The 18,285-nt window shown below is 38.9% G+C and overlaps 1 long non-coding RNA gene across 9 annotated transcripts in view; it reads right to left on the minus strand.

Annotated features, from left to right (window-relative positions):
- LOC143839819 (uncharacterized) overlaps positions 1-18,285 on the minus strand; it is a 114,347-nt gene that overhangs the window by 62,861 nt on the left and 33,201 nt on the right. The gene's annotated exons all lie outside the window — the stretch shown is intronic.

The raw sequence follows: 18,285 nt of genomic DNA on the forward strand, positions 1-18,285 counted from the left end.
ATTTACTTATTTATTTATTAGATGTATTGCTCGCCTCTCCCCGGAGGCCCGAGGCAAGTTACAAAAATATAAAAACCCAATAAAACCGTACAATAAAACATATAAAAACACATCATACACCACTCCCCACCTAGTAAAACAAGATGTAGTAAAAACTCAACTGATATTTACATTTCCCTCAGTAACCCCACTATAGAGGGGGAGAGGATAGAGGGTGCCAGATAGACTTTGCTACTGCTGCTATGTTAAGCAAACTACTTCAAGATTTGTGAATATAAGAAAGGCATATAATTGCTTGAGTCCTCCTTTGCCCAACTATCTGTCACAGCAACCTGCCATTACAGACAGTTGAGCAAAGCAGGAACCAAGCATTTACCATATTTGCCGGCGTATAAGACGACTGGGCCAACATTTCTACTCAAAATATAGAGTTTGTTACATTACATTACAGTACTATGGGCTACTATGGGCAGCTATGTCTATCTCAACTGAAGTGCAACCGGCATATAGGACGACCCCCCACTTGGAGGCATGTTTTTCAGGGGGGGGGGGAAGTAGTCTTATACACCAGCAAATACTGTATATGCCTTTCTCATGTTCACAAATTTTGTGAACGGATCAAGACTTTTGTCCTGTAAGACTTCAGATAATAACCACATCACAGGATTGCCAGCTCCAGATTTGGAAATTCTTCAAGATGTGGAAGTAGAAAATAGAGAAGGTGGGAACTGGGAAAGTGAGGAACCTCAGCAAGGTATAATGCCATAAAGCCTGCCCCCCGGTCATTTTCTCCAGTGGATCTGATCTTTGTCATTTGGAGATCAGATATAATTCCAGGAAATCTCTAGGCCCAAGCTGTAGGTTGGCAACCCTACTAGATAATGTCTAATGATTTAGACTGGGTCTAAACATGGGTTTGAGTTATTGTCACCCATTGTTTTTGTTTTTATAACAAATTTAAGTAATTAAGTATAACTAAAATTACACAAAAAGCTGCCCCGCAGTCCTTCCAATGTCACACTTTTCTTATACCTGCAATACATTGATGATATCTTTATTTACCACGGATACATGGTAAAGCAGCCCTAGACATATTCCACCAAGCATTCAACAACCTTCACCCCACCATCAATAAATGCATTTTCTGGATGCTACTATAAAAATACACAAGACTGTTAACTACTGGATATTTTTGAGAATATTAGTTAATAAGGTTGGAAGAAACCTGGCAGCACTAATACTCAGAATATAATATTGTATACATACAGTACAATATTGGAAGTTAGACCTAGTCATAAAATTGCTAGTTGTTATACTGGTTTGCTGGTAGGTCTATGTGCACATTGACCATTGTATGCCCATGAACATTTTAATGTTATCTCGGTCACAATTTCAGATACTGCTACAACTAACAACAATACAACATTCTTATAGTAGTAATAATTACAGCAATAATTCTTGGTGTTTTGAAATCAGTGCTTTGAACTTAAAATAGTTTGTGGGATTAATTTAAAGCTATAAAGTGTCTGAATAGCAGACCAGTAACTACATCTTGAAGCACACCATTGTTCACTGCCCACACACCTTAATCGGGCACTAAGGGGAGTCAATTAGCATCATTCACTTCAAGCTGAGAACTTCGGAATGTATAATAGCACTGATATTTCGTGATTACCTGGGATGCTGAGAACTTTGACCTCAAATGTGATCACATATTGAACATGCTGTGATAAAAAGAGATTCAAACGACTCAACATCTTGCCCACAATAATACAACATCAAATTATAACATGGACACTGGTACCAAAGCTTGCAATAAACCCAGGTGTCAACTTTGCTGCCATATACACAGACAGCACAATCACAGAAGCTAACAATATCAACCACACCATCTCAGAATTATTCACTTGCTCATCTTCTGACATTGCATATGTCATTAAATGCCAACAATGCCCTTCAGTTGTCTATAAAGGCAAAACAGGTCAAACACTATGCAGAAGGATTAGTGTACACAAAATTGATGCTAAGAAACAAGTTATACAAGCAAATATTTTACTTAATATACCATCAGTGTTGAATTTGTTGAAATATTTATGTTATTTGGTGTTTTTAAATATGTACAGCTATCTGATTACTGGTTATAGCCTCATCTGTAAACCGCTCAGGGAGTGGTATAAATAAAACAGTAAAACAGTAAGGCTAAGGGGGGTGGGCTGAGTCCAGGATAGAAACAGGGGCCAATGATTGGCCCCTTGTACCCGGACTGACAAGAATTCCAGCCAGTTAGGTGAGGGGCCAATTGGAAGGCCCTCACCAGGACAGAACAGAGTTCCATCCAGTCGTGAGGTGCGAAGCACCCCCTTGACCCACCCACCCAGCCCAGCCAGGGGCAATCTGGAGACATTGCTGCCAGTCTGCTCCTGACCACCACAGGGAGAGGAGGTCAGTAGGGCTGCCAAGGGGGATGAGAACAGAGGATTGGGCAGGGTGAGCCAGCCCTTTTCACCCCAAGGCTGTCCTAACTGTCATGTCCAACTGTAAATTGCCTTAGAACATTGATAGAGCTGGAAGGAGGCTGGGGAATGAGCTCCCTCACCCTCTCTTCAGTCCTGCTACAAAGGAGCCTTTGATAGCCCCTGACTGAGGCGTTTCTGAGAGCAATGCAGGGGAGTCTGTGGGCATGGGGGTGAGCATTCCTTTTGAGGGGAAGAATTTCTCCTTCTGCCAAATGGCTGACAGGGAGGCTACAGAAAAGCCCTTTCTTACTTAAAATACTGCTCTGGCCGGGGGTTAGACACAGCCGAGCCATGTGTATTTCTTCTTTGCAACTTCTTTGTAGATTTGAGGCCACTGCACAGCATTATTCTGCAGACAAAACTGGATGCTGTGTGGAGGTTCTTTTGTCTCCTGTTTCATCTGCACAACAGCCCTGTGCAGTAGGCCTCAAGTCTTTCAATTCAACAACAACCTGTGTGGGAGGCCTTAAATTTTTCTTCTCTACCACAACCCTGTCCAAAGTAGCCCTTTCTGCCTGGGGGGCTGATCTTTATACTATGAAGATGAGCTGTAATTCCAGGAGCTGTCCAGGCCCCACCTGGAGGTTGTCTACCCCTGGGTTGGAAATATTCCTTGAGTTTTGAAAGTGAGACTTCAAAATCGTACAATGCCTCAGAGTCCAGCCTTCGAGGAGGCCACAGGTGCACTTCTGGGTCCGGCCCCAAAAGCATACCTAGTGCCCATTGTATTTACAAGTACAACGGGCTTGGTCCATAGTTACCTATAAAATATGGGCACAGCAAGCAGATCTCTTCAACCTTTGAAGGCTAGAAGATCTATTTATTCTTTGTTTTAAAAATAGCAGCAAGAACTAATGCATCTCTTCCACACCCCAGTCAGGATGTACAACCCTATGAGTCTCTATATTGAACTGCGCTTACTCCCAGATAAATAAGCATAGGACTGCTTGGTAAGAAAACCACATTGAATTAAACAGGATTTACTTCAGAAAAAAACCCACAGAAGTGGGGTCAGGGGATTTGGCCGCACTGGTCCCAAATCCTACTAAATTTACTTTTCTCAAACAGAGACAGAGAAAACAAAACCATGGAATAGTGTTTGGAGTTTATTTGGTTTGCTCCTTTATTTAGCTGAAAGCTTAACATTTTAAATGTGAAGATCCTCTGTCTTACAGTACTGTTTTCAAAGTGTATTTCCCTCCCCCCAGCACATCCACCCCCACACAAACCATTTAACTTAAGAGGAACATTTCTCCTTTTGGGAATCACATCTGTTTTTAACCATTAAGCAATTTTAGGGTGTTTTTTCCCTGTTTTCTCCTGGCCATCAGCTTCAGACAATTACATCCTATCCAGAGCTGCCCCCCCTCCCCATCTAGTTCTGTCTTTCACTGGCTGGTATGAGGGAGGGAATGAAGCAGCAAGATACAGGCTTGGTGAGCATATCTGAGAGATTCTTCTTGACCTTGAAAATAATATTGACTCAAAGGAGACGAAGGTATGAGAAGATCGCTCTGTACCTCTAACCAGGGCTACCACAAAAATCACAACTTCATCCACACTTTCTTAGAAAAGATCATTTTTTGGGCTAACTATTGCTACTGCAAGAGCTGGCACGACGCACAGAAGCACTGTAGCAACTGCTGAGAAACACTAATGTGGCATTACCATCAAATGAAAGTGGGGAGGGAGTCCAGCTGAGGAAACTAAAAAATGAGGACAATGGACCTAGCTGCCACTGCTATACATGAAAGTGCAGGTGCTGGTTTCCAGCTAGTTGGCTGGCTATGCCCCACCTCCTCCGTCTGAGAGATTCAGTGTGAATTTGACTGGGCACCACGAAAAGAAGGGAAGGGGAATAGCTGCCATAAGCCAACAAGAGCCCATGACTCACTTCCACAGGCTTCACAACCCACTTGTGGGTCATGACCCATAGGTTGGGAAACACTCCTCCAAACTCACAAGCTTCTTTGAGGTAGACAAGCAGGTGTTTCATAGAACATTTTCCCCAAGAGAAAAAGCAAGAAGTTCTCATTCCTCCTGCCTTTCCTTCTATTCTTTTTTTTTTGTGTGGGAATTTAAATCAATGAACACAAAACAAAAATTAAACTGATGTGAGAAGATGGAAGTTGCAGTGCTACAGACTTCAAGCTTTAAAATAAGGCTTTCACAGTTATTCCAGTTCCTTTTACATGAATGCCACAACTCTAGGCTTTCACTGAAATAAATGAAGCACAGTTCAGCCTCCAGTGGTTTGTTTTGATTGTGCTTAGTTTAAGAAAAAAGAGAATTAAATCTGAATTTCTCACTTTAGGTATCAATCTTCCATTTAGCTTTGATAGTTTCCCGCTTTAGCACCGCAGGGCTTGGAAAGAGTTAAGGAACAAAAGTCTTCCTCCCCCCTCTATCAAGAATGTTAAAGTTCTGCATTTCCCAATTTCATCCACTAAATGAAAATAACTGAGATTTTTGCACAATTGGAAATTATAGTACAGTGGCTACACATCACATATCCGTTACCCATTTGTTCCTTAGCGGCAAAAATTTTAATTGTAGCCTTGAAACGCAGAAATGAAAGTTATAGAAATAGTGAAACCAATCATCTAGTGCAGAAAGCTGAGGGCATTTCTAAAGTTCAAGAAGCTTTTCAAAAAAAGGTAAAATGAATGTACTCTTTATAGGAAATGTCAATTTTATTCTGGGCAACTGCAGTCAAAACAGAAGGGGTTTTAGTTGGAACGGCAAAGGAGTCTGCACACAGAAAACTAAAAGGAGAAAATAGTAATACAGGAAAAAAGGTTAACATCTTGACATTAAATTATGGTTTTACTAAAACTTACAGTATACTTACTTTTTCATAATCAGGTACCAATGACTAGTGTGGCAGGTAACAAAACAATAAAGGAAAAAAGAGTAGATTCATCTGTCAATCTTCTGATTCACTGGTGCTCTGCAGAAAACCTAAATATGGAGCCCTTTGAACTACATTAAATGGCTGTCAGTCTGATCCACAAAGTCCATTAAAGATGAAGTGCCAATTTAAGCCAATGGGACTAAATCGCATTAAAGCCAGAGTAAGGCCTAGATGAGCTGTAGATTGAACTGCCTAGAAGTCAAAAAAATACACAACCTTCACATTTATCCTAAAAAGTTAGTGCCTTTTATGTTTTTTTTAAATATAAACACATCCATTCACTCATTCAGCTACCCCAATGAGTTGCAGCCTATGTAGCACACAGAGTTAGGGCAAAACTACATGTGACACTCAATTACACAGAACATTTTTTTTTCTGTATCAGATAATGTGGGCATGGAAACTACAGTTGAGAGTGAAAGATGACTGCAGACAGTAGAGAGTTTTTAATCTTTCCCCTAGTGGTCTGTCCACTACAAATCACCCTCCCCAAAGCTTTCTTTCGTCACAATGGAGAAAAGTTATAGGTACTCATATATTTTACCCTATGCAGAGAAAAACAGATTTAGAGAGAGCAATTTTAAGGGGGGGGGGGGGGAAGAGTCACTAGAGAGTAAAGCATCAAGAAGTTATAGATTAGGACTTGGGGGAAAATGGTGACCTGAATTGGAAGCCTTTTTGACAGTCCATTTATCTCACGAAAGGCATATTAATTCCAGGATAGAAAACATATACTTCCATATTCCTATCTTCCCTATAGAGTAGTTCCAACTTCCAACTGATAGGTGAATCCACTAGGGAGGGAGGGATCTGAATCATTCAGACTACACTTGAGGTTCTGATGACACCAAAGTCAGTTGAGAATAAGATGGCTTTTGCAAGTTAAGGTCAACCTTCCCTTTTTAATGAGAATTTTCTTTTCTTTTCTTTTCATCTGCAAGCATTTGGTTTATTTCTAAAGACCCATGTTGGGATTACAATTTGTTTTGAAAGGCTGGAAGGCTTCTAGCAATGTTTGGCTTCTCAAACAAAAGAGCTTCAAAAATTTATGAACTGTGGGTGGTGAAATGGGTGATTTATGATGCTGCAAAAAATTTTCAAACTGTGTTTCATTATATTGCTGTTTTCATGGAAGATCAGCTGTTAACAATATATTAATTTGACCCAGAAGGACCCTCTTTTGAAGCCAGGGTGGTGGCATCTGAAGCAATGAAGTGATCTTTATTCATGTCTCACAAAAGATTTTGCCATATTAACTTTCCAGTGGATTACTGAGCATATATTCTCAGTAGATTGGCAATATGGGTGCCTTTACTCTCACTGTTCTGTACACTGGAGTATATTGCCTCTTTTAACTGAAGGGTTTGAAGCTTTGCCTCTGGTGTGATACAGAAAAAAAAAGAGAAGACTGGATGATTCAACAAATAGACAGCTTAAAGGAAGATATAAATTTTGGATAACATCTACCATGGTTGCTTTTGATAACTGCATATAAAATATATAAGAATCTGAATATAAAATATAAACAAAATATAAGAAGATCTTGGACCTTGGTTTAACCTTTATGTTCCTCAGAGGGTAGAAACCACAGATCAACATTATTGAAAAAAAGAATGCAACTGCTGGGCAAGCCCCCCTTATATTGCTTATATATATGTGGGTATGTTTCTTGTGTTCCCTTTTTTAAATCTTATAACAACAACAACAACATAAAATCATTTTCCTATTTTTTCAGTCTTTTTTTTTAAATTCTCATACTCTTTCTTTTCCAGCCCTTTGCCCCCAATACATTCCTCCATTAATTTCCCCCTTTCTTGCTTATCAAATTTAAATGTAATGTAAAATATAAAAAATGCTTATGATAGAATTATGATTATGAAATATTTATTGGAGGTAAAAGGTAATTTTTTCATTTTACTTATTCTATATTTTAATTTAGAATTTATTTATTTATTTATTTATTTATTTATATTTCTATACCACCCTCCCATGAGGCTCAGGGCAGTTTACATAAAATTTGGAGGGTATACATTGAATCACAGTACAAGAGTAATAATCATCATAACAGTGGGTTCCAAGTTAAGAGCAGCTAAACCTTCTAACTTAAAACCATAGGGAGGTCAATTTGGAAACAGATCACTGTGGGGGTGTCTGGGTGACCAGTGGATATTGGTTGGGTCTGGAGGCCCAGCAGATGTTGTTTGGTCAGTCTGCCTCAACTGGTGGAATGTATATAAGATGAAAAAAGTTTTATAATCTAAGATGTTTTACATACAGATTAATATATTATCTTATAATAATAATTGCTTATCATAGTTTATGATGCTGCAAAAATGTCAAATTGTGTTTCATTATATTGCTGTTTTCATGGAGGATCAGCTGTTAACAATATATTAATTTGACCCAGGAGGACCATGTTTTGGAAGCAGGGTGGTGGCATCTGAAGCAGTGAAGCAATAAATGTTATAGTTGTAAAATATCTATGGAAATAATATATGGGAAAATTGTATAGAACTTTTAGAAATAAATGGGAAAAATAATAATGGCAGCTGGAACATGACAAAAGATAACAGAAAAATATAAGGAACTGAAGAAAACCCAAAAAAAATTAACAATTGTTGGATAAGTTCTCACAAGTACTGATGAATGAAATTCAACAATTTGCGGACAGAACCCAGAAGAATATTGATCCAGAATATCAAGAAACATATTCAAGAATCAGAGGAAATAATTCAGAATGAATCCAGTGTATCCAAAGGGACATTTAAGAATCTGATGGATGAACAAAAATCAACATTTGAGAAGCATCTCATTTGAGAAGCATCTTATGAGAAGTGCTCATAAGAAGAAATGGTGGCAGAATCAACATCACAACAAAATGAATCAATTAAAATAGCATATGTAAATATCAGTGAATTACATTATTTCTGACAGACATCAAACAAACATACTGAAGAATAGATGTGTTGTATATCAAGTTTAACAATGAATTTAGATAAAAGCAGAAATTCAAGGAAAAATATTTGCAGATCTTAAACTTTTAGGGGATCTATCTGGCAATGGAATAAATAAGGAATAAATAAGAGATTAAATGGTATTCTTCTATTACAAGATGATGAAAATAAGTACAAAACAGATTTGGAATAATTTTTTTAAAAATAAATAATTCAGAAGGAATGTCTGGGAAGTAAGTAAAACGTTCATAGATCAATCTAATTAGCAGCTGCTGCTAAGAGTCAAAGAGAAAAAAATAGAACAAATAAATTAGTAGAAAAAAATCCAGAAACTGGATCAAGGTCCCCTGGGTAAGATGGTATAAAAATGTAATAAATAAACAAATAATCTGAGCATAGATGTATTAGCAGAAATCGTATGATTTAAAAAATCATTAAGACATGTTAGAGATGGGAGAAATGCAGAGAAATATGAAATTCATAAAAACAGAGGCATTTTGAACATTTGAATAAAATAGGAAAATATTTGGCATACTGTCTTAAGGAGAAAGAAAAAAGTAAATAACATGCATTAAGAACAGAAATCATCACATACATAATAAAAGAAATACAAAAACAATTTGTCAGAGGTCTTTTCAGGACTTTATACAAGTAAGTCAGTTTCAGAAAATGGAATAAGAGAATATTTAAAAGACATCACAATTTGAAACTTTATACCACAACTTAGAAAATTTTTAAATCAAATAACAATTCAGAAAAGTTTCTAGGCAATAAAAAACCATGAAAAAGGATACAGTATTGTCCTGGATTAGCTGATTACAATAAAATATAAAGATTTTGATTATTGATACCATTTCAAAAAGTTATGAATGAGATAAAAGAAGGAAAGACAATACCCCTGATATGGTAAGAGGTATATATAATGCTAATATATATAAAGGGCAGTGAGGAAATGCTACCACAATTACACAGACTAATATCTTTATTGAATGTAGACTATAAAACTTTGTTAAAATAGTAGCAGAAAAACTAAGAAAATGCATACCAGACTTTATGCATATATTGATCAAACTGGCTTTGTACCAAATAACTACTTGAATTTGTGAATCAGAAAAAAAGAAAGCAGCATTTTCATTTTTAGACGCAGAAAAAGTGTTTGATAATATAACTTAGCCTTTTTTAACTAGACTTCAGAATATGGGTTGTGGCCTGGACAAGAACAAGTGAACAGCAGTCAAAATTTGGGACTTTTTGCACAGGTAATAGGTCAGGTCAGAAGGGGGAGACAGCAGCTGTGTGACAGCTTTAGGTTGGGGTGTATGGAGAGTCAGAGTTGCTTGCCATATGGCTGGGTTTGAGGGAAGCCCCTGGTGCTATCTCAACTGAAAGCATTACGGAAGAGCTCCATTATGCAGGCCCTACAGAACTGTTTGAATTCTGATAGGGCCTAAATTTCATTGGGGAGCTCATTTCACCAGGTTGGGGCTATGGAGGAGGCCCTGTTGCTGGTAGAGGCCACATGAATATTGTTGGGGGCAGGGATCACAAATCTGTTTGAATGGATAGAATGTGTTATTCTTCAGAGAGTATAAGCAAGCAGATGGTCCTAGAGATATGCAGGAACCCAACCACATATGGCCTTGAAGGTGAGTACCAGCATGTTAAAATTGATTCGGTATTTGATTGGAGTGCAGCTGCTGGAGGATCTCTCCATAGTATTTGAGAAAGAATGAGAGCAGCTGCATTTTGTACCAACTGCAGTTTCTGGAGCAGGGATAAGGGAAGGCCTGTGTAAAGCGAATTGCAGTAACCTAGATGTAACGTTGTGTAGATCATGGTGGCTAGATGTTCTAATGCCAAATAAGGTGTTAATAGCTTGGCTTGGTGGAGATGGAAAATGCCAATTGTGCTGCTTTTATGACTTTAGCTGCCATGGTTAGGGAAGCATCAAGGATCACACCCAAGTGCCATGGCAATTGTGCCATTTTAAGTTGCACATCATTCAGATTGGGAAGGCATGCTTCCAGATTTGGCCCTTTCCCACCTATCCAAAGGCCTCCTGTCTTTGAGGGGTTAAGCTTCATGTGACTATGCTGAAACCATTCTGGCAACAGCTTCCAGGCATCTGGCCAAGGAATCAGAGGGGTTACCGGATTGACCATCTATCAGGTATAGCAGGGTGTCACTGGCATATTGGTGACATACCGGACCATAGCTTTGAACCAGTTGAACCTAGAGGGCACATGAAGATGTTAAATAGTGTTGGGGAGAGGGACTTAGGAGATAAGCCCCTCCTACAGAGAGATTTTGAAGGTTTTGATCTTATCTAATGCCAGGAAAACTTCTTCCTAAGACTGGAAGATAGGCATGCAATTGAAATAGTATATAGTCCATTTGATGTCCATACAAGACATAATTCATTTACTACAGGGATATCCTTATGCATACAAGCTTTTTGTAAGCAAAGGTGGGAGCACTTTTCCCTTTTGATAGTGAATAGATAATATAGCGTGGTATCAACCTAATTAAATTGCTTTTTCATTCTTTCATCACTGACATGTTGATTGATTAGGATCTAACAACAATATGTCCGGATTTCTACTAGTTATTTTTATACAATAATATCAATATAAAATTTGTAAGAAATGTATACTGTATACTTCTCTCTCCCAGGTTTTTTGTCTTTTTTGCTATAGTAATTCCGCTTTACATTTTTGTGCAAGTTAATTTATTTTCAGTACATGATGCTCTATTTCAAAGGATAGGGATGAAGTTGGTCATCAGGAGTAGATAATGATGAAAAATGCAGGACATGTGAGATGATTCCTTCAGCTTTCAGAGCATAATGGACTATGAATGAGGTATAAAGTTAATTACTCTAAATGAGAAGACATGATTTGAATCTTACGAGAAGCTATTTAACTCTCTTCTAGAGCATCTCATAACCATCTGCAAGAGATGGGTTTTTAACCAAAATGTTCATTAAAGATCCCTCCCCCCCAAAATCAATACAAGTTTGATGCATCAGATGCCCTTTTACTGTGTAGGGAAAAAAAATCAATTTGTATGATGCTTCAAAAATATGCTGAGGGCTATCTTGAGTAAGCCTAGTATAACTATTCAGAACAAATGGAAAAGGGAAGGGCAGGCCTAGCAAAGTCCTTGCCTATCTAGTTTACCCAAGGTCATAAGTAAAAGATAGACTGGACCTAATTCAGATTCTGGTACTTGGAACAACTATAAAACATAAATAGACCTCTGAAGATTATACCATTCTGCCTAAATATTTGTCTCAGCTATTCAAAGCCTAAACAGTTGTGAAAAGATCTAGAAATCTAAACTGGGGTGGTGAGAAAAAAATCTGGGGAAAATCCTTGTAATTCCCCTGGTGTGGAATGAGGCCAGTATTTCTGGGTACTGCAAAATGCTTTCCATTCTCTACTTGTAAAAGAGACTCTGAGAATTCACCACTTATTGTTACCACAAGCAAAGAATTTTTTATTTTTCATTCTCGTCAAAACTACTCATGTGTAGGCAATTTTAGTTTAGTTCTAGCTGCTCAAATTATTCAGGTGTAGCAAATCTTAATTCTAAACAAGCTCAGATATTCTTTGCTAGTTTTATTTTTTAATTTCTTTATTAAGTAAATTTATAGTCTGCCTTCCTCCTTGGACTGCTGTACTGCTGGATCGGAAGCATTAATGAGTGGAAAAATCTTGTGTCACAAACATTTTAGAGTTCTTTGAGGGAAGGAACAAACATGGACAAGTGTGATCCAGTCAATGTTGCTTACCTGGATTTCCAGAAAACTTTTGATAAAGTTTCTTATTGAAGGTTACCAAGTAAATTCATCAGTTGTGGGATAAGAGGATGTCTTATCTTGTCTCTTCACTGTGACCTTCCTGCAATGGTTGATACAATAAGAGAACTGGAGGCCCTCTTCAGGGGAATGCTTTGAATGCTTCAGGGGACTTTCGCAAGCTGAAGTAGACAGGCTTCTTACTTCAGTGAGGCTGACCACTTGCCCCTTAGACTAAGGTGACCAGATTGTCCCACTTTTGGAGGGATATCTGGGGGTACCTGGCAAATTGTACTTATGTTGAAATTAAACAATATATATTACAATACTATTTTTGCAGTCTATGTGTTCTATGAAACTTTTTGTTGCTCCATATAGACCAAATTTTTAATCAAGAACCCCCCCCAGTCAATGGTGTCCTACTTTACCAATGTTAAAATCTGGTCACCTTACCTTAGACCCCTCTCCCTCTTGGCTCCTTGAAACAGGTAGTGAAAGGATTGGGAGACCACTCTGGGAAATAATGTGTCCCTTATGACTGGGACATTCCCAAGTAAGCTAAAGGAGGCAGTGGTTTGGCCTTGGCTCCCACATGGTGAAATGAGCTGCCAGCAGAGATGTGGGCTCTTATTATCATGCCCACACTGGCTGCACCTCCAGAGTGTGCTCTGGATGTCATAGCCCACCCAGGCCAAGCAGTATCCTGACACTGCCTAGAGATCCTGCCATTGGGGATCAAGACATGCTGGTTCCCTTGGACATCAAGCAGCCTGGGCCCAGCCAGGCTGATGTCCAGCCCTATGTGCCAGTCTACATAAAACCCCAGGACAAGACTCGATTCAGCCCCAAGGATGCACTAGAGACTAAGTGATGGTGCTGCCAGACCAACTTGACAGCTGTCAGAAGATCAGCATAACTGGCAGCACACAGGCTAGAATGGGGTCCAGGTGCAACTCCTTCATCTGATGAAGATTAGGTCCAGATGCAAGCCCTCTTGTTGAGGACTGCTCCACCCCACTGAGGTGTACTTTAGGAGGACCTTGAGACAAGGTCCTTTGTGGGTGCAATGCATGCATTCTCTGCCCATCTTCCCAGACATTTGGCAAAGCTCTGCTCAACTGACTCTTGGTTCCTGACTTCAGCTTTGGCTCCTGACTTTGTTCCTGGCTCCTGACTTCAGCTGTGGCTTTTGTCTTCATTCCTTGTTCCTGACTTCAGCTTGTCTTTACTTCATCTCCAACCCCCGATCTCAGCTTGTTCCTTGACTCTGCTCCTGGCTCTTGACTTCGGTCCAGCTTTCACTTTGCTCCTGGCGACTTAACCATGGTACGGCTTTAGCACTCTCTCTGACAAATTACCCTGGCCCAGAGTAATTAACTGGTACCCAGTGTACTACCTGGCAGGGCAGCACACATGGAGCTTTCTAAGTTCTGAAGGGCCTGCAAAATGGCAGTCTTCCAACAGGAATTTCGTAGAGGCTATAGACCACCATCACCATGGAAATTGGCCCCCAGTGTGAATATTACTACTCCCTCCTCATGCCTGGTTAATACTGACATACCATTAATGTTTTAGAAAGATTTTAGAATGATACATTTTTAAGACTGATTTATGTACAGGTTTTTAATTTTCCAACTGTTGTAAGTCACTCTGAGAACATTTGGACAGGGGTGGCCTATAAAATTAAAATAAATGTAGAGTAAAACCTGGTTATTGAACAGGAACAGAGAATGAGTATAAATGGGTAGTTTTCAAAGTGGAAGATAGTAAGTGTTGGGGTACTACAGGGCTTGGTACTAGGTCTGGTGCTTTCCAGCTTGTTCATTAATAGTTTGAGTTGTGATTAAGCAGTGAAGTGGCTAGGTTTAGGCATGCACTAAGTTGTTGAGAGTGGTGAGAACTGGGGAAGAATGTGACATGCCTCAGAAGAATTTGTCCAGGCTGGGCAAGTGGGCACCAATGTGCCAAATCAGGTTCAAGGTGGGCATGTGCCAACTGATGCGCACTGGAACAAAAAAACTATACAGATATGTCAATGAGGTCCGGACTGGCAGTAACTGACCAGCAGAGAGATCCTGGAGTTGAGGTAGATAACTCACCAAAAACGTTGACACAATGTGTGATGAAAACAGTAAATGCTGTGCTGAGGATTATTAGGAAGGAGATTGAAAACAAATCAGCCAGTGTGGCACAGCCTCAGTTAGAATATTGTATTCTGTTCTGGTTACTGCACCTATATAGATAGGAAAAGATGCAGAAAGGGGAACTAGCATGATTAAGGGGATGGAACATACTCTCTATGAAGAAATATTAAAGCGAATGGAGTTCTTTAGTTTGGAAAAATGACAACTGAGAGGTGACATGATAGAGATTTACAAAATTATGCATGGGGTAGAGAAGATAGAAAAAAAAGTCCTTTTCCCCCTTTCTCACAGTGCAAGAACTCATAGGTATGAAATGAAATCCATAAGCAGTAAACTTAAAACAGATACAAAATTAAGTTCTTCATTTGAAGATGGAATTCACTGCTGCAATAAGTGGTGGCAGCTACAAGCATAGACAATTTCAAGAGGGGACTGGATAAACATATGGAGCAGAAGGCTATCAGCCAAATTTGGCTATAAGTCAAATTTGTCCAGCGCAGTGATATTCTGTATTCATGGTGCTTGGGGAACAACAGTGTTCTGATCTGCTGTGGACGGTACCTGTTTTTGGCCACTGTGTGACACAGAGTGTTGAACTGGATGGACCACCTACCTGATCCAGCATGGCTTCTCTTATGTTCTTATTTGTTGCTACTAAAGTTACCAAAAATATATGCACATACAAGGTAGTTCTTTTCAATGTTATCATTGTAGTAGTAGTAGTAAGTAGTAGTACTAGAAGTTTAATTGCATTGGCTACAGATTACATGGTTAGAATTAGAATATATCCTATCATTTTAAAAAGTTACAAATTCTATTTACATAAACTGGACCTAATTTTTATAGTAGCAAAAGTAGAGAGCGCAACTCTGTTAGAAACAGAAGAGTCATTATCAGACTACAGAAAAATCACAGTGCCCCAGGCAATGGGCAATAGTATCCTAATAAATTTACTTTATGGATTGTCATAGAGAGGGCTTTTAAAGACATAATGCATAAGGTCCTCAATTGCCTTGTTAGTACAGATACAAAGACATTCATATATGGAGGAACTGGCCACTGCAGACTGAGGTCAGCATAGTTTGAAACATCATAAATGCCATCCTTAGTGTGAAGGTTGTCATATTTGCTATGTTTGGCTATCTTTGGTGGTTTCTTTTTTAAATTTACAGAAGGTGCCACTTTTGATTAAGCAATGACTTTATCATTAATTGGTAGAATTAGAGATTAGAACTCTAAATACCACTGACAGGGCCGCAATCAGCAGACATCTGAAGAACAATTTGTTGATTTGGGGAAGTCTGCACAGATTTGTCTCCAACAGGTCCTGCCAGACCAATGTAGTTTCCTTCTTTGACTGAGTAACAAGCTTATTATATCATGGAAACTTAGTGGCTGTTGCTTACTTGGATTTCAGTAAGGCTTTTGACAAGGTTCCCCATGATGTTCCGATGGGTAAACTGGAAAACTGTAGTCTGTGTTTTTGGTTGGTTAGGTGGAAAGGAAATTGGCTAGAAAACAACAATCAATGAGACGTTGCCAGTAGAGAGAGGTGAGTACAGAGTGCTACCTGACACAGTACTTTTCAACATTTCTATCAGTGATCTGGACAAAGGGGTAGGGGGACTCCTCATTAAATTTGTGGATGACACCAAGTTGGAAGGAGTAGCAAACACCCCAGAAGATAGAGATAGAGTTCAAGAAGTGAATTGTTCAACTATGTAAAGATGGAAGTGTTATGGTAATGTGTGACAGTTACATTTGTATTTCCACTGTAATGTTTACTTCTGCAATTGTTGTGCCTAGTTTACTCATTATTTACTAGCACAGCTTCTGTGTGCATATTGCATATCTTCACCTGTCTGTAATGAGTGGATCAATGGCTAGGAAGTTTAAAAGCTGGAGGGGAAGGGGGTGATATCATAAGTAGCTTTTACACTTGTTGCAAATATATTAATTTAATGTTTCCTTGTTTTTAAAGTATGTTTTACCTTACTGTTCTTTTTTTCCTCTTTAAGAGGTGAACTTGATGCATGGCTCTTTGGGGAAACCTATTTTTTCTGATTGTATGGTACTAGGGGCAGAACTGAACTAGGTGTGTTACCTCAAATCAGTGTATTATTCATTGATTCTATGTCAAGCTTGTAATCTCTTTTGGAATTGATCACAGAACCTCAAAATTAATATTGCTAATTTTGCCTAGGGAAACTGAATTTAGATCTAATTATAGATCATGAACTAGGATCAACGTATGCATTTCCTGCTACCTTACTTGCTTATTAACTGGTTTAGCAATATTATTCAAATGTTCATTTCAGATTTGATTATTATAATCTAGATATCAGCAGTGAACCAAAGCTGTATATGAAATTAATTGGTGTAGAATATATATTTTGGAGCCAAAGTAGTCTTGAAAGCTCATATTCATATTCCAATTATAACATCCCAAGATATTGCCACCAACATCTAGGGTAATCTTACATTCATCCACCATGATTGTCATTCTGCTGTCTATTTGGTCAGCAATTGTTGTGCCTCCCTATGGCAAATTATTCCTATTTACAATGAATTTGTCCTCAGGTGAGAGCCATCTCATTTGTTTTTGAAATTAGAAATGATAACTTATTAATGATGTGGCTAGACAGAGTATATACTGTAGAGGAATTACTTTTTCATCTGTGATCAGTTCTCAGTTATTGCAGAGTTCTCCAGCTCTATAGTAATTAATATCTACTCACCAGTACTTCGGCATATGTATGGATATTGGTACAACCTTGAGGGGGTTTTTTTGTCCAGTATGAAACAAGTGTTTAACTTTATTAAACAGTTTCTTGATTATGGTACTTCAATGACAATCCCTTCTTCTGTTAGCATATGTTTTGGCTTCCATCATTGTGTGATTACTTCATTCCACAATCAGGACTTGTGTATAAAAACTGATAGCTGCAAGTTGATAGTTAACAGGTGGGACATTTGTTACCATTTCTACTGATGTGAATCTATTCATTTGTGATTGTTTCTTTTTTCATTATGTCTAAGAAGCTCTCTCCAAACAAGTAGGAGTTGGTTTAGACAGAGGGTAGAGCTGTAGAGTACATGACCAAAATATATCATAGAATCATAGAGTTGCAAGGGACCTCCAGGGTCATCTAGTCCAACTCCTGTAGAACGCAGAAAACACACAACTATCTGCCAATCCACAGTGACCCCAATTCCATGCCCAGACATAGAGGTATGAGAAACCATTGTATTGATACCTGCAATGCTATAAAATTAAGCCAGTGATTAGAAATCACAAGCAGACCTATTCATTACAAGCAATATTCACACAACTTGTAAAAATGTTTTTTTGCAGAATGGACACTTCAGTTACTTTCCGTTTGAACTACAAATTATGTGTGATTTATGCAAGAAAGACAAACTTGTTGAAGTTAGCCACCACACAAAGTCCGAATGTGAATGTTTTAATTCTTCATTCTTTCATCTTACCTTGTGCAATTATGGAACTGGGAGAAATCAGCTCTGAAGCTTAACCTTTTGTGTGCTCGGGGAGGATCATGGGCTATGTGGCAGAATGAAACTCACACAGACCAAATCTTTGGTGAAACATGACTACAGCTTTTATTCAATGCAGTTGAAGGATCACTGGCATCAGGCAACCAACCCGCTGCCCGACAACCACACCCCAGCCAGCCTACCGGAGGATGCAGCCATGGAGCAGAAAGACCCAGGATCCATGTGGGCACTGGCCACTGAATGCTCCCCTTGCCACCTGTGGTAGAAGCCAGCTAGCAGTGCCTGAACTGAGCATGTGGCTGAGTGGCTCCACCCACAAGACTCCTTAAGGGAATTAGCAAACTGGGAGAGATGGGCATGAAGGAATAAACTCCCCCCAAAAGGATCTGTCCTAGTGTCCCAAACAGCCCAAGCTGTGACAATAATAATAATAATAATATAC

Source organism: Paroedura picta, chromosome 6 (genome assembly GCF_049243985.1).
Source record: "Paroedura picta isolate Pp20150507F chromosome 6, Ppicta_v3.0, whole genome shotgun sequence".
Taxonomy (NCBI): Eukaryota; Metazoa; Chordata; class Lepidosauria; order Squamata; family Gekkonidae; genus Paroedura; species Paroedura picta.